Source organism: Colius striatus, chromosome Z (genome assembly GCF_028858725.1).
Source record: "Colius striatus isolate bColStr4 chromosome Z, bColStr4.1.hap1, whole genome shotgun sequence".
In the NCBI taxonomy this organism is placed as follows: Eukaryota; Metazoa; Chordata; class Aves; order Coliiformes; family Coliidae; genus Colius; species Colius striatus.
The window spans coordinates 43,251,489-43,274,967 of NC_084790.1; positions in this window are offsets into that span (position 1 = coordinate 43,251,489).

Here is a 23,479-nt window from a genome sequence, read left to right on the forward strand (position 1 = left end):
CTAGATCTTTCAGACCAAAAGCACATTCCTACTTCTAGCAGTGCTCCAGCCCTCCTAGGATTCCTTGGGAACATGGAAACAAAGGTTTTTTTTAATTTAAGGAAACAGGAAAAGATCAAGAGAAGACTGGCAATGCTCCCTGTGTTTTTCTGCAAGAGAAAAGCACAGGATGAAGAAGTGCAACTGCAGCTTTGCCTATTATCTGAATGCAAACAATAAATACCTTGCTTTATACTTAAAAAACCTCAGTCATATTACCAATTTCTTATTTCTCCAGCTTTACTCCCAGGTCTAGACTCAATTGGGTCTAGAGTCACCTCATTGTACCAGTTACCTGCTCTGACAGACACACTGTACCAGTAGCTAAGTCAAATCCTCCTGTTCAGTTCTGTAATCTCTCCTGTGTGATAAAACACTGCCATATCTACATTTTCACTATTACTGGTCAAGACTTTGCTACAAAGTCAGCCACAGATCAGCCCTGCTCTTGGGTCTATGTACAGTGTTATGGATTCTTTCTAGACAGAGAGTAGGTATGGCGTATGTAAGCTGGTCAGAGGGTAGCTTTTTCTTCACAGGGAGCAGGTAGCATCATTGCTGTGCCACGTACCTCAGGATGTGGCAGGGAAAACATCAGTCTTTGCTAAGGGGAATATTTGTGAGCCAATTCTAGACGTATATAAAGCAACCTTGTTTATTGCAGGATATTAGCTCCTTTTTTTTTTTATTAGCCCCATTTACAGCACATTGTTCTATCCTTCTCACAGGTAGCAGCAGACATAGCTGGGCTTGAAAATCAGCCTGCAAGTGAATGAAAAATCAGTTAACAGGAAGCTGGGTGTTCTGCAATGTATTTAAATGTCTCCAACAATGCAGCAGAAGTCTAACAGCCAAGCAAAAGATCCTTTCTTTTAGGAGCTTCCCTTCAGCACTATAGCCCTGTTGCAGGAAACCAGCTTTCCCTTAAAAGCCACTTTGAGTCAGAGATGTTTTGAATCAGGTGGATGCAGCGAAGCTCTGGTGAGTTTTCCATTGGACTTTAAAAAGCTCTCTGTCCCCTTGGCACCCCAAAACTGTCTGCTTCACTTCTCTGATGACTTGCCGCTGGGGCAGGAGAGATACATAGCAGGTCAAACCTGCTTCTGCCTGCCACAAACTCACAGATACTTACTGGAGGCAGCAGCACACAATAGGTCTGCTTTAAACTTGGTGCTTCAAGGGCTACAGGGGTTGTGCAAATATTTGCTTTGTTTTGCAGTATGTTTTGCACTCCCTAAGTTTCTCCTCTGAATGGACTCAAAATGCTCAAAACAAGCTCAGTGAAACTGCCATTCTTTGGGTGGTTTTGCACTGAAACCACATCAAAATACGTGATCGCTATTTCACAACAGGTTGAGGAAAGTTATATTTAGAAAAGCCAAAAACGGTGGTGACATTTTGGCAAACTGCTATTCAGGGCCACTTGATATTGAATGGTGGATCCAGAGCTCTCAACCATTAGGGCGAGCCAAACTACCTGCTGTCCTTCATCTTTCAGCGGTATTTCTGAGACACGATCTTTCATCCAACACCATTTAGCTTGAAGATGTGAAACCATCAGGAGAGAACCTGACCCACCTTCACTCCTCTCAGTCCAAATGCCTGTTGCAGTGTCAGCCATCCTTCATTCTGAGGACTGGATTGGGACCACAGATGAAATCCAGGCTTGATGTTGACGTTTTCAGAGAGTATTACATGAGAGGAAGTGTTGCAGACAACAAGCTGCGATTATGTTTGCTGAAGCACCAGGGTTGGAAACAGTTATTATAGAAAAGAGCAAGATTAGCAGCACAGAGTGACCACATTAGCACCTGCCGAACTGCTGTGTCTCAAATCTGCTAAATTCCCCATCCTACCCATAGTACACACTTGACTTTCTGAGACTTGACTTAAAGTTATCCACTCCTGTTTCTTTAGACAGGTCTGTCATGAATAGGAAAAAAAAAAAAAAATCCAACTGTCAGTAGTAAATAGAGGGCATAAAGTGAGAACAGTGAATGCTTTAGGGAAACAAGGACACAGGTAAGGCTGGGATGGTGTACCGTGGAAAGAATCATTTTTGTCAAAAGAATGGAGAAAAAGGAGAGAAAGCAAGCCTACACATGGAATGATGCATCATTTTATCAAAAGGACAAGCAAAAAGAAATAAAACAAGGCTGCACAAAGCCCATCTTGAGAGATGTCCTGAAATGCTAATACCTCAAGAGACAGTTGGTGATAAAGACTTGTGTCTTGAGGACAAGAAAAGGAGTAAAGGACATGTCTCAATTATGTCTTTATCTCTTTGGGATCTGATTTAAATGGAAATGAAGACTTATGTTGTGTTTGGGCTTTCAAAGAGACAATGTTGGCATAGAGGAAATGTAGGCAGTGGCTCAAACTGGTTAGTGAAAGGGATGCACTATGACCAGGCAACAACAATTAGGCAGTGCTTGCTAGTGAACACTGCATTTTGAGGTAATTATTTATTTCTTTGTTTCTTCATATAAATTATAATCTCCCATTGGTATTTATTAAGCAGGCCCTTCAACCTGCTATTGTAGAGAGGATCAGAAGATGATGGCTACCAGTTTCTTCTCTCCTCCCACACTATACACTGCTCCAGGTTACACTCAGTCACATATACTGGGACAGACTCATGTTTTAGTGTGACTTTTGGTTTCTGACACTGAAGACTGTAAAGTCTGGCTGGTATTCTTAATCCATCTGCTGTTAGTATCAGGGAGGTTTTCTTCTCTGGAGCCACCTACCTGTTTGTATTCCACACAAGGATTTACAAGAGATGAAAAGAAATAAAGGAACAGATAAATGAAGTTAAAAAAGGCAGGGGAAAAAAATAAGCGAAAAGTGATTCAGAAATGTGTCTGTTCTTTCCGTTCAAGCCACTGTACAGAAACTATGCTTCTATTGTGGCACAAAGACCTTTAAGCACAGCGAGATGTGTTTATGCTGCTTCTATCAAAGAGCCTTTCATCTCCACAAAGCAAATTATTAACACATTCCACTGAAGATGTGGGGGTGGAGGCCTGGCCTTGGAAAAAAAGCTGGCCAAAAATGAACATTTTTTTAATAAACACTTTTAATGATAATGAATGGCGCCTTGCCAAGGCCCTTATGCCCAGTGAAGCACTGCAGGCTGATTGTTTGTCTGGAGAAGTCCCGTGGGCTGAGCCTTTTGTGTGGAAGAATTTCTCATTTGGAAGGCAGTGGTGTGGGAGGTGTGGGCTTTTCCAGGTTTGAGTTAAGGCCTGCTCTGCCAGTTACTGTAAACCTGCATCAGAGACTAATTTCTGTTGGATGAATGAGCACCCATCTCTGTTCCAGGCAGTAAACCTTGCCCTTTCAGAAGAAGATCAAAATGTGAGGACTGACCTACACAAAATATGTAGAACAGTTCTGTTAATAGACTACTCCCCGTGCACTCCCAACATCCTGTGCAGATGTCTGGCTACCTAGCAAAAAAAATTGCTTACTGATGTTTTATGACTGAGTAAATATTTTATGTTTTCTCCCTTGTTGTATGGATCAATATTGACTTACTTAGGAAGAAGACTCATTGTTATTAAGTGGAGACCTGAAGTCAGTTTATCAATAAATCTATTAAAAATCTGGATTTCTTTTTACCTTAGCTGTTTTCCCCCCTGTTTGAAAATAGTGCCATTATTTGCACGAGTATCATATTTCTTCATTGCTATTATTGTCACAGGGCCGGATGTATATATTTATATATAAGTAATTTGCAATGAGTCTGACAGGTTCCTGTGATTCAAAGGACAGCTGCTGTCTTTGAAAGAAAATATATTCCTTCTGGGGGAACATTTGAGTAGAAATCAACAGGCCCCAGGAAAGGGCAGTACCCGTGAGTTTCTGTCCATGCCTGAGTGCCTCTTTCACACTGAACATTTAGTCTTTGGGCAGATATAGACCCCAGGGAGAAATGGGAATTTTTACATGCCTTAATTTCTACATGTTTGTACATCTTTCACATGTTTATTTCCTTGTGTGAGCTGATTCCAATTTAAGATACTTAAGGAGACCCTTCAGATACTTTTTCCAAGATACAAATGTTCATATTGAATGCTGGGAAGTGGATCTAAACTAACTCCCTTGCTCGTTGAGATTTACAATGCACAGACTGACATTTTGTGTTTGAGACAGTGATCAGAACTGGGTGGAAAAAGCACTCCCAGTTTGTGGAAGACATCAATATTTTAAAAAAAAATAATCTTGTTCTGATATCTGACAAAATCAAGAGTTAAAAAATACTCTTGGAAAAGAGGGAAGATCCTGGTTTATAGGATATATATGTGCCTGATTCATAGCATATATGGCATATATAATTTCTGAGCTGTAGGCTGCAGGGATCCCATAGTCTTAAATTGAACACAGCTGATCTGAGACCTGAGAATTTAACAGAGTCTGAGGAGTGCCAAAAGCTCATCAGTTGGGAAGCTGGAACTCCTCCGTCCTTGGTCACTCTTTGACACAGGGGGACGGATGAGGAGAACCTGGGAAAAAATCTACAACGTATGATGCAATGCTGTTGAAGCTTTTGCATTTGTACAAGTTGGCAACTTCAAATAAAACTCCACCTTTGATAGAAAATTTCCAGCTATCTTGATTTGAGTAAGATCTGAGTTACCTGTAGGCTAGCAATAGTGTTCGTATTCCAAGGGTTGATAAGCCAGCATAATATTTCAAACACAGGTATTCTGACTCCTAGACAGAAAATAATCTCACTCATTGAGTTTTGCTCTGTGTATGTATACGCATTTAGATGTATAACACATGTACACATTCTATATGTTACTATGATACTGAGAAATACAAGACTTCACCATTTTTGAAGCCCACATGAGCAGGTTTTTTCAAAGTTGAAGTTTACCTTACCAGCAATTTGGCAGTGGTAACTAAACTTAGCAATAAAAATCTTGTGTTTCTTGGTAATTCCCATTATAGTTGTTTACCTCAGATGAAAATGAGGTTTCTTAATTTCTTTGTAATGGTTATATACTTGTATTAGTTAATAATTCATCCAAATGCCAAATTTTCAAAATTTGTTTCATGATAAATTTTTAAACTGCCAGAGTGAATGCTGTTTCCAAGGTGTATGTTTTCACTGAACTCAGTGGCTAAAGTCTCGATCCCCCCCAGCCAAAAGCGAAGCTTCTGTTTGGTTGTGGCAATGCCAGGATTTCATCCAACCAGCTTCACTGACAAACACATTTTCCTATTCACTCCTAGACTCATTTTAGCTTTTCTCCTTGAGAAATCCAGTTACTTGGCATTATTTTTCCTCAGTCAGCTCTCCTGTGTTCTGCTGGGGGATGGGTGAGTCCAAGGCATCAAAATATTCCCAGACTCTTAATTTATCCTTAGTGGAGTTTGTTTTGTTTTGTTATTTGCTTGCTTTTCCACTGAAAGCTGTTTCCTTGCTCTGCTTACTCTGTGTGAGAAAGTCTGAGTAGAAGTAGCCCTGAAATGAGTGTCTCTGCAATATCTGTGATCAGAAGCATCCTGCCACCAGGCTGATGGAAAGCTATTGTTCAGAGAGAACCAGTTTTGGGATTCACATTGCTGAACCTGCCAGGATGTCCCTTTCTTTGCCCTGGGTGCAGTGCAAACAGATGCAGGGGAACAGCCTGTTCTCCAAAAAACCTTACCAATCTAGTCTACTAATTTAGGCATTAGGGAATAATATTACCTTATTAAATATCTTACCTACAAAGTTTTAGGAGGCTTTTAAGGCTTAAGACAGGTCAAACTCTGTTCTTGCACAGATGTGTCAATCTGTGTAACTACCTTGCAGCTACAAACACAAGGAAGCAGGAGGTAAGATGTGAAGTTCAAGCATGTGTGCTTCCGATTAAAGTCAGAATCCATCCTCCTGTTCCCAAATAAAATTAGAATAAATTTAAGAGCTCCTTAGCATTCCATGTTGCTTCAATAGGCTCATCTTCCCTTTCCCACTCATTAAAACCAACGAAGGTCCAACGGCTATGGGAGATCCCATGGCTCTTTGGAGTTTGCTATCTCTTTAGCTGCCCTACATCTTATAAAAATGCTTTAGGCAATTCAGTTTGTTGCTTCAACTTCTTGTCTCATCTCTACTTGCAAAGCCAAACCCTTGCTCAGCAAGCACTAGTCCCAGATTTGGTTTGACTATAATACTAAATACTAGATTTGTACTTATTTCAGACTCTTGCTTTTTCTTTAGCCTGCACTCCACCATCATTTGTGAGTATGAAGGTATGCATAAGTCAGCTCTCCCCAGTGTTATAGTTTCAGAAATATAAGCAAAGTGTTTATTTTTTGAAATACTAAAATCAAACTACATCATCATAAATGTCTTGGTTGTGTTTTGAGTTGTGTAGCAAGTGAGTGCTCTAATGAATCATAGGGATGTGACAAATGGATACCTTACATGTCACAACTACATGTTATCACAGAATCACAGAATCTTAAGGATTGGAAGGGACCTTGAAAGATCACCTAGTCCAACTCCCCTCCCAGAGCAGGACCTCCTAGAGTAGTTCACACAGAAACTCGTACAGATGAGTTTTGAATGTTCCTAGAGAAGGAGACCCCATAACTCACCTGAGCAGCCTGTTCCAGTGCTCCATCACCCTCATAGGGAAGAAATTATTCCTTGTATTTCTTTGGAACCTCTTATATTCCAGCTAATTCCCATTGGCCCTTTGTCCTATCATTGGACATCACTCAGAACAGCCTGGCTCCATCCTCCTGACACCCACCCTTTACATATTTGTAAACATTAATGAGGTCACCCCTCAGTCTTCTCCAAAATAAAGAGCCCTAGCCCCCTCAGCCTTTAATCAGAAGAGAGATGCTCCACTCCATCATCTTGGTGGCCCTGTACTGAACTCTCTCCAGCAGCTCCCTGTCCTTCTTGAACTGAGAGGCCCAGAACTGGATATAATATTCCAGATGTGGTCTCGTGAAGGCAGAGTAGAGGGGGAGGAGAACCTCTCTTGCCCTACTAACCAGAGCCCTTCTAACATACCCTAGGGTGCCATTGGCCTTCTTGGCCATGAGGGCACATTGCTGGCTCATGCTCATCCTGCTGTCCACCAGGATCCCCAGGTCCCTTTCCCCTACACTGCTCTCAATTCATTCCCCAACCTGTACAGGTACATGGGGTTTTTCTTTCCCAGATGCAAGATTCTACACTTGCCCTTGTTAGATTTCATCAGATTTCTCCCTGCCCAACTCTCCAGCCTGTCCAGGTCGCACAGCCTTCTGGGGTGTCAGACACTCTCCCCAGTACAGTATCATCAGCAAACTTGCTGACAGTGCCCTCGGTTCCCTCAGCAAGGTCATTAATGAATATACTGAACAGTATTGGTCCCAGCAGAATGCTGGTGTTCTACATGACTTAGCTTAGTTCAGGGTGCATTTACATTTCTGAAGCACTAGATTAAGATTTCAGATTCCTTATTATAAACATCAGTGCTTTGCCTTTGTCCATGTTCCTAAGGAACCATTTGGACTGGGTCAATTGTTCCTAGCTGTCTACTCTCCGCCCTCTGCACTACTGCATTTCTTCTGCACTTCTTGTCTATCTCTGGCAGTCAAGTGTGAGGGCTACAGTCCTATGCAGTTTATGATCTGTGATCTAAGTGCTTAACCTAGCCAGACCTTGCTTTTAAGGACATGTTTGTTTTCCTTTGGCAAGGAAATTTGGTTTATGAGGTGACAGACACTGGTATCTTGTCAGCAGCAGATATATATTCCAGGGCTTGAGGTGGTTTGAAGTCAGTCTACTTTTAAATAAATTTACACAAGGATGAATGAAACAGACAGTATCATCTGGACAGGACTGGTGTGTTAAGTCTGGTTTTGCTTCCAGTAATATGATACTGGAAGGTGGAAACAGAGGCCTCTTAATCACCTGCAAAGGTTGAACTCCAGGAAAAAGAACTGTGTGTCTGTGTCTTGCAGTAGGATATCTGAGACATGGTGGATAAAGATCCAATCTCATTAACGACTAATGTCTATGTAAGTTTATTTCGAGTGCTTTCCTCCTTACAGTGGCTAAAGGACAGACAGACTTCACCTAAAGACAAACACCAGCTCTTTGCAATGTTCTCCTAGTCTTTGGCTTTCCAACTTAGTTTCCATTTTATCTTTGATTTTTTTAAAAAAAAATTCTGTTACAAATTTGTCACTGCTGCTGGCAGCTGACTTCCTGATAGAAGGCAGGAAGCCGCTCATGGGGAAACACCTTTATCTATGTTTTGGTTGATTTTTCACCAATGGATTATTTCCTAGGATAGGAAATGGTCAAAGGAAGCAAGCATGGTGAGAGATTGGGAGGAAATAGGGAGAGTCCTAAATGGTCTGCCAGGAGCACTGCAGCTGCTCCAGCCCTCGCACAATTAATATCTTAGAGTGATGGTGAATCAGAACTTTAGGCAATCAAGAAAAGGGGAAAAAAACTCTGTCCTAGGAGAGCAGTTTTCTTGGTGACATTAATGAAAGGAAACTGAGATGTGAGGATGGAGACAGTTAGATCCTCACAAGGGGAGCAGAGATTGCTAAATGCTGGTGGAGATGCTCATTACTCAAAGAGACAGGAAAGTCTCCCAGAAAATCCTTCCTACCTGTTAAAAAAGACACGTATATATTTATATGTGTACTATTGACCTTGATCTTGTTGATGGATTTGTGTTAGCTCATCTCTTCAGAGATAAAGAGGAGGCTCTTTGGAAGCAGCCAGGTAGAGTGCAGAGCCAGACTCACCCCATGCTTAACTCTGACTTCATGCCTTCCCTGCATACAAAGCCTACATGGAGAAGTCCAACTTGCCACTTGCTAATATAGTATGATTTAAACATGTCAAAGACATCAATGCTGGCAAAAAAGAGAGCAGACTGGATCTGAAAGCAAACTAACTATCCCAGCACCTTGTCATTCAGGAAGGGAAAAATTCAGTGAATTGATTGACAAAACAGATTTTGTTCCTAGCTGAGATAAGGGGCACCTTTCCTGGGCTGAATCTGCCAATCATGACACAGGAATAACAAACATAGCAGCCAGTAGAGAATAACAGGACACATAGGGTCAGCTTTGGCTGTTTCATGTTCCCTGAGCTCGTCTTTTGCTTCAGGGAGACCTTGTAGCAGCTTCCACTACCTAAAGGGGATTGCTTTAACCTGGAAAAGTGTAGATTTACATTAGATGTTCAGACACTGAGCAGGTTGCCCAGTGGCTGTGGATGTTCAAGGACAGATTGGAGGGAGCTTTGAGCAACTTGATTTAGTGGAAGGTGTTCCTGCCCATGGAAGGAGGTTGGAACTGGATGATCTTTTAAGTCCCTTTGAACCCAAACCATTCTATGCTTTGTGAGATAGAATTTCAACTATGCCTTTTGAAAATGGAGAAAACGTGCAAACCATATGTTTTGCTATTTATGGACTTCCTGGGAACAGCTAAACTGCTCTTAGCTATGCAAAATGTGAGGAAAAAGCTTTTAGCTTTTTTTTCGCTGTATTGAAACTCCTTTAGAAATCAGAAAGTGAGGAACTCACAGAAATTGAAGGATCTATTTATCCATTTTTTTAATGTATTTTGATTTATAAGTAGCTGCCTAGCTGGGTTAATTTTAGATTGGCTGTGTTATTCACAAGTCTTTGTCAGGATATATAGTACGTTAGATTATTTTTAGTCCAGGGGAAGCCAGCAAGTCAATAAAAATCACTCCAGGCTTCCTACTCTGACATTGCAGCAGCTTCAACTTCATGAAGGACTGGGGACAGGAACAGATGGTTTGTCATGGTTTTCTCTCTCTCTCATCTTGTGATTGTGGAGCAGCAAGGGAATCCACCAGGTATGTGGTAGCAGCCTGTCCAACAACACAGAGCAGCCATGCTCATAGAAAGACTTGTGTTTTTGCTTCCTTTAGGGATGGCCAGAAAGTGGTCAGGGTGCTAAGTAAGTAGAGACACAGATACTTAGGAGTGTTTAAAGTGGTGTCTGTGTGGTCTTGTGTTGTGCCTCCTAAACAAATCCTGAAAAACAAAGTTGTCTGTGCTGAAAGTGATTGTTTCTGGGCAGCACTGAAGCAATGCTCTCCTCTACTTTGGCCTTGTTACTGTTTGGTAATACAGCCTGCTTCTTCACTGGCATTTATCCATCATGTTGTGTCGTGAAACTGGGTCAGAGAAGACTAGCTTTTTGACATACACTTTATAATCGTCACTCTTAATTGTGAACTGCAAGGTCACATGACTCAGTAGCCTGAGGAGAGGCATAGATGCATTGAACCACTGCCAGAGTAGCTGAAAAAGAGCTCCTATTCATTGCAGATTATATGTTTTGACCTAACTCTGACAGAAAAGCATACCTGTCAGCTCCATGGCAGGCTGATTAGGTTAATTAAGCCCTTGCCTATGAGTACAATAATTAGAACTGTCAGTTGTTTAAATGATGATAGAAGGAAAGCAAGATTCAAATAGAAGTATCGGAGTTTGGAAGCACTAACTGTATAGGAGGGAATCCATACCAGGCTACGATTTAATATTTTCCCTTCAGTAAACCTCATTTATAAATAATGATGAGAAAAGGAGAAAATTGTATCCAGTGGAGTTCGTTTTGTTTTGCACTTACAGTAATGAGAATTGAGATGGTCAAGGTGTTTATAAATAAGATTTATAAGTTGCAAGCATAACTGTAGCCTTGAATTAACCTTGGAAAACTTCACTGTTTTCACAGTGAAAGTCTACAAAACAATATGAACAGTGTTTACTTTCTCATCCACGCAACAAAAATATAAGAAGTAATCTTGTGTATTCTTGTAGATTTGTATTTGTCAGAAAATGTTGTGCACTAGGCTGGTCAGTTATAGCAGTATCACGGATAGTAGCACAAAATGTGAAGAAAAGGCAGCTGAGAGAAACAAACCCAAGAAAGCCATATATAAGGCTAGATAAAACAACTCTGCTCAATCTTGAGAAGCCTCTTAAATGGTTTTAAATGTAAATACACTTGCAGGAGAACAGAGAAAAGAGGACAAAATGACAGCAAGTCTGGAAAACATAACTTACTAGGAGCAGAGTCAGATTTGCTTAGTTCAAAACAAAGAGAAGACTGGGGAGGAAGAGATGACACAGTAACACCCTTCTGGTGTGGCAGGTAGAATTGTGATCCTCACCTGAATCCTGTATCAGTTTTGGGGGAGATGGGAAGAAATAACCTTACATTGCAATAGGAAAGAGTATCCTGGGATCAGAATTCTAAGTGTTACCATTGTCAGGTTTTACAGCAGGCTATCTAAGGTGTGGTGAAAGTACCAGAAAGTATTACGAAGTGTTAGAAGCTTCTAATCCAGTCCACAGATTGGATGGATGTATTCTGCAATGGGTGGAACACCGGTTGGGTGTCTGGGCCCAGAGAGTAGTAGTGAATGGTGTTAAATCCAGTTGGTAGTCAGTCACCAGTGGTTTTCCCCAGGGCCTATTCTGTTTAACATCTTTATCAGTGATCTGAATGAGAGGATTGAGTGCAGCCTCAGTGAGTTTGCAGATGACACCAAGATGGGTGGGTGTGTAGATCTGCATGAGGCTAGGAAGGCTCTTCAGAGGGACCTGGACAGGCTGGATGGATGGGCCAAGGCCAATTGTTTGAGGTTCAACAAGGCCAAGTTCTGGGTCCTCCACTTGAGCCACAACCCCAGGCAACACTACAGGCTTGGGGCAGAGTGTCTGGAAACCTACTGGCTGGAAAAGGATGTGGGGATGTCAATCGACAGCTGGCTGAACATGAGCCAGCAGTGTGCCCAGGGTAAGAAGGCAAATGGCATCCTGGTTTGTATCAGAAATAAGATGGCCAACAGGACTGAGGAAGTGATTTTTCCTTTGTACTCAGTGCTGGTGATACTGCATCTGAAGTGCTGTGTTCATTTTAGGCTCCTCACTACAAGAAGGACATTGAGGACATTGGAGTATGTCCAGAAGTGAGTCATGAAGCTGGTGAAGGACCTGGAGAACTGGTCTGATAGGGAGCAGCTGAGTGACCTGGAGTTGTTTAGCCTAGAGAAGAGGAGATTGTAGTGAGGTGAGAGTCGGTCTCTTCTCTCTGGTAATGAGTGACAGGACAAGAGTAAATGGGCTCAAATTGCACCAAGGGAGGTTTAATTTAGAGGTTAGAGAGAACTTTTTAGCCAAGAGAGTTATTAAGCCCAGGGAAGTAGTGGAGTCACCATCCCTAGAGGTATTCAAAAGATACATAGATGAGGTTCTGAGGGATATGGTTTAGTTAAGTGATGGCTCTGGTAGTGTTAGGTTACTGGTTGGACTCAATGATCTTAGAACTCTTTTCCAGACAAAAAGATTCTATGATTCTATGAAGATGATAGGTAAGAATTTATTTGCATTAGTGAAGGAAGATATCTTGCCACATCTTGCAGCTGTATCTGTGATGACTCTATAAGGGATTATGGTTTAGCCACATTCAGGTTAAGACACCAGCAAAGCATCTCCTACAGAAAGTGAGGTAAATTATAAAGATGGAACAGGAAGAAGGCAAAAAGACCAGGAGCAGCAAGACAATTCTGGAGACAGGGACTAAAAGGGCATTTGGAACAAGGACCAGACCAGTTTAAGCAAGGAAAAGTATAGAGTAGCTTGATAAAGAGTTCAAAAAAAGCAGTGCTCACCCAACAAAGTCTGTTGTAATGACAGATGGAGAGTAGAAATGAAAAAGTAGATAGAATGATAATGAGAACTGGTCACATTTTGTTGAAGGGTGTATGATTAACAGTAGATCTGAGGAAGAATGGAATGTACAAAGGCCTCAAGACTTGGCTATGGAAAGGCCATTGAAAGCCTCAGTCATGCAAGGACTAAGATAAAATCAGATTTAAAGAATGTAATTCTATGTGGAGGTTTTTTTCTTACAGAACACATCTGTCCCTAATTTTCTAGCATGTATGCACACACCATGAGTAAATAATGTTAGCCAAGTGCTAATTAGAAAAACCTTCCAGAAAACATTAATGACTTGTCTTTGTGGAGCAGAACATTTTCTCATCAGACTAGCTCAAGGACAGAAATGTACTGTTAAAAAATCTGTGTAACCTCAACTGATGTTAGGTTTGATTTGGGCATGATTTGGAGAAGTAACACACAGATCTCAGCTATTTCCTGGTGTTACTTAAGAAAATACAGTCACTGTAAAGCATAGAACACTTCCTAAGCATGGCAGTGATAACAACCTCATGTTTTTAACCACCACTAGATAAGTTTTCTGGGCAGCTGGCATCAGATGCCAGAAGAAGCTCATGAGTTATATTCATCTAGAGGAAAAGTGCCAGAGCCAGTCCCCTTCCCACCAGCAAGGACTTTTGACGTCTACGAGCAGCTTTACCATTTTAATGAACAGTGTCATTAGCAGAAGTGATTCCTTGGGGTAAGGATTGCTTCTGCTGTTTTGTGTCAAGCAAAGTCATCTCCAGCCACCGCGGTAAGTCCCGCTGTCTGCCTGCTTCCAGCTGTTAAATGCCTGTTGTTGAGGAAACTTCACTGCAGATTTTTTTTTTTCCTATGGGAGAGAGGTAAACAGTGTTTAAATGGCACAATGTCATGCTCTGCTGTGTGACTATGGTGAAACTCAAGTGGCTTTAGCTGGGGATGTAAAGATGACAATCAAGGGATTCTGACAAGCACAGCATTTTGATATCTAAGCCCTTTCCCTCTCATGCAGTGCTCATCCTGGGCTGCATGCAGCCACTCATCTCCTTGTCTCTTGTTTATGAATCAAGAGACAATTATGGAGCCTCTACTTTATAATTAAAAATATGTCTAAGTAATTAAGAGGTTAATGTAGACTTAAGTCTCTAAATCATGGAAATGCTGTGAAGTCAGAAAAAGAACAATGCTGTTCACTTTCCTTTCAATATTATTCAGCTTAAGGGAGCCAGGATTGTCTGTGCTACTATGCCAGGAACAAGAAGTACTACAGTTTTAGTCTTGCAATTTATTTTTTCCACAATTCATTTTTACTCCAAATCTGCATGCTGTCACACTCCACACAGAACCACAGAATCATTTTTATTGGAAAAGACTTTAAGATTATCAAGTCCAACCATTAACTTCATACTGCCAAGCCCATCACTTAACTAAACCATATCCCTCAGCACCTCATCTATGCATCTTTTAAATATCTCCAGGAATGGTGACTTCATCACCTTCCTGGACAGCCCATTCCAATGATTAACAGCCTTCCTAACCTCCAGTCTAGATCTCCCCTGGCACAACCTGAGCCCATTTCCTCTTGTTGTATTGTTGATTACTGGAGAGAAGAGACCAGCCCTCACTTCAATACAACCTCCTTTCAGGTAGTTGTAGAAAGCGATCCTGACTCCTCTCAGCCTCCTCTTCTCCAGACTAAACCTCTCCAACTCCCTCAGATGCTCCCCATAAGACCTGTTCTCCAGACCCTTCAGCAACTTTGTTTGCCATCTCTGGATACACTTGAGCACCTCAATGTCCTTCCTGTAATGAAGGGCCCAGAACTGAACACAGCATTTAAGGTGTGGCCTCACTGGTGCCAAGTACAAGGAGACAATCACCTCCTCCATCCTTCTGGTCACACTATTTCTGATCCAAGCCAGGAAGCCCTTGGCCTTCTTGGCCACCCGGCCACATTGCTGGCTGATATTAAACCAGCTGTCAATTAACACCCCCAGGTCCTTTTCTGGTGGGCAACTTTCCAGCCACACATCCCCTAAAGTCAGGCTAGTGGGTGTCTCACACAGTATTTTATAAATGAGCATTTTTCTAAAAGAAAAAGAATTTTTATTTAACACACAAGAAATTACCATCAGATTGTGAGTCTATACTTCTCAACAGGGAAAGCAAAGTGCATGTGCATGCTCTTATCCTTCTGCAAGTGTGCAGGTAGCAGAGATGGCCGTGTTTCACAGGGAAACAGGGAAATACAAGTCCCCTTGTATTTTTCACAGGGCTTCACTGCAGGCAGCCCACAGTCACTGAACATGATGCTATAACTAGATCACAGGATCAAGGCCTTAGTTTTTACAAATCCCTCAGAAAGTGGAAAATAAATGTTTCACCTGCAACTATAGGACATCTTGACTGAACTGAGCTACATCTCTTTTAATTTTAGAGCTTCTGAAAAGCTTGTAAAAGTTCTTACCTGTGGCCCCATACAGAGCACTTTAGTCCCTGTTTTGAGACATCTGCATAAAAATAGGATTTTTTTTTCCAATGGTGGAGGCCTGGCATGGAGATGTGAGATGAGCTAGTGCAGTAGGTACAAACTGGGAGCAGGTTGGTGTGGGTACCCAGTAGACAAGCACTCATGGAACTGATGAACCTTTTTGGCTTTGCATATGGTGTTGGTGTGGAGTTCCATGTAGGGCTGCTGCTTTTGTACTCATCCAGAGTTGACAGAGCTGCAGCCTGAGCATTCACTCGACTTAAAAGTACCTAAGTGTGGGGCTAATCTAAATGGTGATTTCAGGGAAGACCTGGTGGTGTTCTGGAGGTATTGGTCACCCAAGCAGGAGGCAGCAGAGCATCATTTGATGCCTTCTCACTCTGTATTTACAAGGTAATTGCTGAAACCAATGAGGTGTAATGACCAGTATATTGTATTTTATAAGGCAAAACCAATGCAGGGCCAATCTTGTCCTGAGGAGGTAATGGCTAATGGAAGAGCCTTAGGGGCCTTTCACATATGCATTTCACAGGTTGATGAGGATGTCTACATTTATCTGGTATAAAATAGGCAAGATACTGATGACATGCATGAAAGATTCAGGGTTAACTGGCTTGCAAAAAAACCTTCAAACCCCAAACAGCAAGAACCAGAGGAAGCAAGCAGTAAAACCTCTGATAATAATAGTAGACTTTAGCTGCAAGATGGACATGAAGACCCAGGATTTTAGCCGTTCCTAAATTAGAGGCCATTTGGATGTGCAGTTATATTTCAGGCATGACTCTATTTATAAATAACAAAAAGGTCTTCATACCACCTACCAATTTGTGCAGATGGACAAAGACAGCTTTGGAGGCTCAATAAACCCTTTTTTTTTTTGTTTTACAATACTACATCTGTTTTAGATAATGCAGGAATGCTGTTTAATATGATCTTTCATATATGCTTCCAGTTTAATATCTCTTCCTAATCACTTCAGATGCTCATATGAGAGAAATTAAACTAGACAAATGGTACAGTGACAAGAGTCGTATCTGAGCAATGACATAAACCAGAGAAGCAATATGTATAACTGCCCTGGTCAACAAACTAATAAAATTTCCTTTTCTTTCCCCTTGACAAAGACTACATTTTATTAAGCAAGCCCTTTCTGACAGCTGTGTTAACACAGTTAGGAGTTGTTGCTGAGAAACTAATCAGAGAAATGTCTGGAAATAGGCTAGGTCTCTTTGATTTAAAAGGAGAGTGAAATTTGAAACACAACCATTTAAAAATAGATTGAGCCTCTGAGTTGCCATTGTATATCACTCAAAACTCATTGTTTGGCTGAAATCTGACTACTCAGCCAGAGTTTTGACAAGGCTGAAAAACCAGTAGTATCCTTTCTTATCTGGTCTCACAATCACTGTTACTCAAGACTACATTTTATTATTTGGAAAATTCTAGAAGAGTAACATTCAGAACTGAACCTCGGCTAATATAATTTCATATAACTTCTTTTACACCAGCTTGCCCTAGAAGAGCATGTGCCCATTTAAAATTTTGCTACCTCCTAAATCCAGTAAGGCTAAATCTTTACTTTGGGCACTGTTTCAAATGCTGGAGTTTAAAGACTGTTAGCAAATACGTTTAATTATGACTATATTGGCTGTACCTCTGCTGCCTCTGCTGCATGGGAAAAGAAGAGGAGGCAGAGACTGTGTGTGAACATCAGAACTTCTACACAAGTAGAAGTGAGTGTTCGTCTTGCTGTTCCAGACACATTGCTGCAGTTTGGTGATGAAAACATTTTCTCATTGTGCTTAATTCCTTAATATTACTATATTAACATGCTGCAACACTGCTTTACAAGGCTTTACAGAGGCCTTTTGTTAGCAGAGATTGCTGAAGGAGGTTACTTAGCTCCACCAAGATCCACTCAAGTCAATTGTCAGGTCCATGCAGCCAATGATACAGAGGAGTAAAAGCAATTGTAAATGGCACCTCTGATGATATCTGAACACTAGCAGTGACTCTTTTTGTCTGCATACATTTGGAGAGTTGGCTTGCCTCAGAGAGAGTCACTGTGGTCAGGGAGACTTGGGTGTTCCAGCTGAAGACATTCCCTCCTGGAGTGTGTTGCATGACCTCTCAACCTTTTGCAAATAGTGCCAGCCCTGCTCTGCTGTTTCTCCCTTTTATCTCCCACCTTGTTCTGTCTCCATCCTGGATGTTCTGCCTCACACAACATTGAGGCAGGTGCTGCAAGCACAGCCATGAGGCCTACTGCCAGAACATCCTGGGCAGAGGGGAGCAAGGACTATTGGAAGATGGCTCACCAGTCCCCGCGGCCCTGAGCTACACTGGGCTGCACAGTTTGCACGAGATCCTGCCATTAGTGCTGGCTGGGTGAAGGAACATCCTAACTCACGGAGGCCAGGAGGGCTGAGGGACTGAGCCCTGGCATCCGTCAGAGCAGGGCAACTCCCCAACAGAAGAATTCAGTAGAAACAAACAAAGCTGTGGTATTTTTGCTGTGGTATTTTTGCTTTCCTCTGTAGTAAAACATCTTGTCCAACATGGGTAACTATTAAAGTTCTCTTATTGCTCATTAACAAGTGATGAGCAGCAGTCCCAGCATCTCTGTACCTCAAGGACTGTGTTGTGTTCTGGGAGTCTGCCAAAGTACTGCTTTTATGTGTGGGCATAAAATAGAAACAGCCCTAGTTAACATGTTATCCTTTAGGTTTTACAGATCACAAAATAGATAAATTTATGAAGCATTGTCTCACAAACCATTTTAGGGTCTATTTTAGACTAGCTGCCTTACCTGTTGCTAAAATTTACTTAGATTCTGTGAGAAAGGAATGAGTGAGAGGGTTTCTTTGATCAAATCCTGTTCCCACCATTTTGATTAAACAGCAAATGTTTACAGTCTTCTGTTGCTGCATTTTAAAATGTATTTAATAAAACTCCTTAAAAAACAAGCCCCAAATACTTATGTGTAGATCAACCAACTGATGCAGAGAGGGCCCTTGTAACACAAAGTTTGTTTTCCTCACCATAATGATGCTGATGTTTTAGAATTTGTGATGTGGTGTAGCTATTCTCCATCCTAACCTAAAGGGAAGATGCAGCAGCTCCCTGGCCTGACATTGGAGCTGGTAATGTGAAACAAAAAGTCCTGACTTTGCTTTATTACTTTTTGTCTACCACTTTCCAGAAGCTGCTGGTCCAGGAAGAAGTGGTGATGGAGACGTCTCTGAAGAGTATGAAGGGAACAGAGAGAAGCTTCTGATCTGTCTGGATACCAGGAGGTGAGCTGTGTGCTGATCAGTTGAACTAGATTAAATGGGGCTCCAGATTTGTCGCTCCGTCATAACAAATGGCTATACATACACCATGGGGAAGAAATCAAGGGAGCCAAACCTGAGGATGAAAGTTTGTATAGGAATGGAGCAGAGGCCGACATCTCAGTATGCAAAGTCTTTTATCAGCTCTGATATTTAAGCTCCTTTTAAACACCACAAAAGAGAGATACTGTTTCTGATCTGGGTAAACTGCCCCTCCTGACTGTAAGTTGTTTGCTGGGTTGAGTTATCTGTCCTGGCTTTAAGCAGGTGTTGCAGTCCTGTCTGCCTATGGTGCTGAGGTTCTTGTGTGTGGTTCCAAATCCTTTAAGAAAATAATTGCTGTTATAAGCATCACATGCACACACAGACATATCACGAGTAGCATGATGTCATATTCCGTTCTTGCAAACTGTCACTGTTACAGTGGGTTCTCATCATATGGTGGGCTACAATACATTCATTTTTTCTTATCAAAAAGTCAAGGGAATAAACTCACTGATTAACAAAGAAGTCAGATGTTCAGAACAATTTTTGAAGCACAAGCAAATTCAAAGCCAAATTAAGCAAATATATCTGGACATAATCTTTTCAAGCTCTGTTTTCTCTCCCTGAAGTCTCTCAGCATGAAAAAATAAAAATCTTGCTGGGTGGTAACACAAAAGTTGATGATTAATTGTAACATTCTCTCAGGGGTATTTCATTGCTGGGAATCATGTCACATTCAACTAACTCTAAGCATTAACCATATGCAGTAAAATATTATAAAGATTTCTTCGTATGTTCAGGTCCTTTTGTGATCTAAATAATGTCAAGGGCTCAATTCTCCTTCCTTATTTAGAATTTAAATAGCATATTTGAAGGACACTAGCAGCTACATTTTCAACATGAAAGGCAGAGATTCGTGCCAAGCTTAACTTGTGACAACACTGACTAGGTTATGACTTTGTGTGAACATTTGGTAATTCATTTATTGAGAAGAGCAGGTATTTGGTGAACAGCATGCATATTTTTGTATGCAAATGTGGTAAATTAGTTTCAGTAGAGAAGTTCTTGAACATATAGTTTCATATAAGCCAGATAAAACAATTAGCTTGTCTGTTCCATAATCAAAACAAGGCAAGCACAAGGATGTCAGTTTGTTTCTATTACACAATGAAAACACATCCACCTTTCTAAGTCAAGGACCCTTCCCAGAAAGAAAATTCAGTCAGATTTTCAATCTGGGAGTGCACAATCAGTCAATCCTTTACAATGTTTTGGTATCTCTCTTTCTTGACATACTTGAGCACACACTGCACACTTCAGTGCATAAAGATGCATGTACATTGCACACCATTACTGTATAGGAAAGTGCTTATTTTAATATAGAAAGAATTCCTTCTTGGGAGCTTTATTTTAGTTGGGTTTTGAATCATTGTAATTTTTTAGGTCCCTGAAGAAAAATTTAGGAATACGAGTAGCTTACAGAAGCTTTGTAAGGTGTAGACTTGGGAAAGTAGAATAATTCAGTGTACTAGTATCTACTGTTGTTGAGCAAAAACTTCTTAATAATGCAATCTTTCAAATTGACCACTACTGACATAATAGCATGCTTGAATCTAGTGGCTTGGCTGGACACAAGATCGGAATAATTTCCTTTATCCTTTTGTCCAATAGATTAACTTTGATCTCTATGTAAGGGCAATTTTCATTACACTACACTTTTCCTAAGCATGAACTCAGGACATATATCTCCTATACATTTTTGGCTGTTCACTCTTTCTACCACATAAAAAGAGCAGTTCAACTAGATATGGATTCTTTTATGCTAGAGGAGGTCAAGACAAACTGTGCTTTCCTTTGTTTATCTCAATTGAAGTCTTATCACAGATGATTTTTCATTAATCTCAAATCTGCAATATGTTGCAGCAGAACTAAAAGCCAAGCCGACATCTTTACCGAATCTCTATCCTTAAATAAGGTACAAATACATTGCCATTGTAGAACTTTAGAATCCTTCTCTTCTTGCAGAACTAAGCCATCTTATTCTGAGCGTGGAAAGAGGAAGAAAGTTGCAGGTATAACACTCAAAAGCTGGAACAAATGTTGACCAGTACCATGGAGTCCCAGTCTTGAAGCACTAAGGATGTGTTTTTTCTTCATATTCAGCCTTACACAGTGCTAACAGCAGCAGCAATGTCAACGCAGCTGTGAGTATTCAGCATTTATTCCAGTTGGGCCTGAAAGTCTCAAGCCAGGGACTGAAAATCAGACCATCTGGAAGATGTTAAGCTAAAGTGATGTGATTTACAGCAGAGACAAAGGAAAACCCTTTTTTTTTCCAGTGTGACTCCAGAGCTGAGCCCAATTGGAGAGGTGTCCTGTGGGGAAACTGTATGTGTTGCTCTATCCTGTGTCAAAGGTGGGGACTGGGAAGGAGTTAAAATCTCATAGGCTGCTTGGGCATCTCAGTGTCTGGGTGTTTAACCTGCTTTTCTAAGGTGCCCCTGCCTGTAAAAGTTTACAAGATGCTGGGAAAATAAACAGAAAAAAACCCCAAATGCGAAATATTGTCATCCAGCATGGTGTTGCTGTCACATACTGCCACGGTGTAGGTACTGTAAGTCTCAAGGCCCTGGACTCTGACACATGAGCTACTGTAGTCCTGGTCATCAATACTGGTTGTCACATGCTGATTCAAAGCTGAAAACTTTTTAGTGTATAGGGCATTTGCACTGCAGTGAGGCCAGCCCAAATCTTCAGTTTTTCATCCTTGGCTGCTTGGTGTGGAACATGTTCTGGAGTAGACGCTGTGACCAGCAATGACTTGTCCAGGGCTGACCATGAACTGTGGAACTGTGGGGAAATCCAATTCAAGCTCTGGCCCTGGCAGGGAAGGAATATGAGTGTGCACCATTCCTTCCCAGTGTGACCCTTCAGCGCTGTCACTCTTTGCTTGTCTTCAACCTTCTTTCTTCTTCTAGCCAGATTCTAAATCCAGGCCTTGATTTTTGACACTGATCATCCAAGGTAGAACTTAGAGACCTGATATTACCCAGAGGAGCCGGGGTGAAGAAGACCACAAGGAAAAGCCTGCATGACTTTTAGTCTTCATGATTGCTAGACCATGCATGGTAGTAAGTAGCACTTTTCTTAAGCAGAAAAGGTATTAAAACATGTGATGAGCTACCAAGCATGTGCAGGCTGTAGATTTGAAAGGTCTGTAGCTTTGCCAAATGTCACAGACTTCATGCAAAACATGAAGTTGCCTTACCTCAGCAAAAATTCAAGTGATGCTTTTCCCACCTTTCCAGAGTTTCCAGAGTTTAAACCTTTCCAAAGAACATTTCTGTCACAGCACGATTATTTTTGAATACACTCAAAATAGCTTTTCTCAGAGCAAGAATTCTAGGACTAAAAAGGGTCCAGGGTGAAGTGAGGTCATAAGATGGAAAATTTCAGCCCAGAGTTTAAAGTTTGACAAAACTGTCTGCAACACAAACGGGATAGTTCTTGCAGGATGAGACCTTCCAAGTCATGCGTCCGAAATAATTAATCCATAGAAAAACAACCACAGGAGCTGCTGGATGCCTGTGGAAGCATCACACAGCTGTTTCAGTGCCCAACATGATATTCCCTCAGGAAAGTAGGAATAGATTAGGCAAGCAGCCAGAATTTAACCAGAACTGCACCAGAATTACTGTAGCCTTTCCTTTTTTCTCCCTTTTTACCCCTGGAGAAGCAGTATGGGCTCTTCCTTGACCACAAGAGGTCAGAGCCTGCCAGCACAGCCTCTGACAAAGCACAGGTGCAAGAAGAGGATTTAAGAGTCAAAACCACTTCATATGTCAAAGCACAGCACCAAGGGATATGGCTACTGTCTGTTCAGAGACTGCTCTGTCCTTCCTGGGGGCTGAGAAGGGGTCACTGCTCTATTTCATGTTGAAGGGTCCCTGTGAACATCAGCTGAGCTCATACAAAATAGAGGCTATGTGGAGCCTCCAAAGTCTTGCTGGACAAGGGAAAGAGGAAGATGAAATGACTTTGTCAATGTAATTCAGTAGGTTAGTAGAAGAATGTCACATGTCCTGACAATACCTTTGGGAAACCACCTTCTTTCTCTGTGTGTCTGAGGGAACTAGAAAGCTTTAGGGTTAATCCTTCAATAATGCTGAATTTGGGTGTTGGTACTGAGAATCATCACTAATTTTAGATAGACACGTCTCCACTTCAAACTTAAATTTGCCAGAAATATGATGCTACTGCTCTTTCCCTTCTTCCCGCCATCTGCTTGCCATTCAGGAGTGTCCCCCTTGTTGCTGCCTTCCTTACACTAGGCAACTATTTACTGCAAGATTGCTCGCTTTGATTAGTGATGCTATGTACAGAACAGAGGAGTACAATTGTTCCTGCATCAATTAATGTTGTCTAATGTTGTCTAATGTTGTTTCACTGTGAGAGTGATGGAGCAGTGGCACAGGCTGCCCAGAGGGGTTGTGGAGTCTCCTTCCTTGGAGGTCTTCAAGACCTGCCTGGACATGTTCCTATGTGACTTGATCTAGGTGAACCTGCTTCTGTGGGGCGTTGGACTAGATGATCTCTAAAGGTCCCTTCCAACCCCTGTCATTCTATGATTCTATGATAAAAGAAAAACAAAGGTATTCTGGGAAGCTGTTTTTAACACAGAATAGTCTTGTATTTTAAGATACTTGTTTTGATACCAAAACCTGTTAAATTTCATGTTATCTCTGAACTATTTCTGTTCTGATGTTGGACCAATTTGGCAGTTTAAAATTTAAGTCAGCCAATCTAATATAAATGTGTTTTTCAGCCTTAGAAGTTTGGTTTTTCATATTTTTTTATGTTGATTTTTAGGCAAATAAGGCACAATTTTTAGAACTTTCTATCCCAATTTTACTGAGTATTCA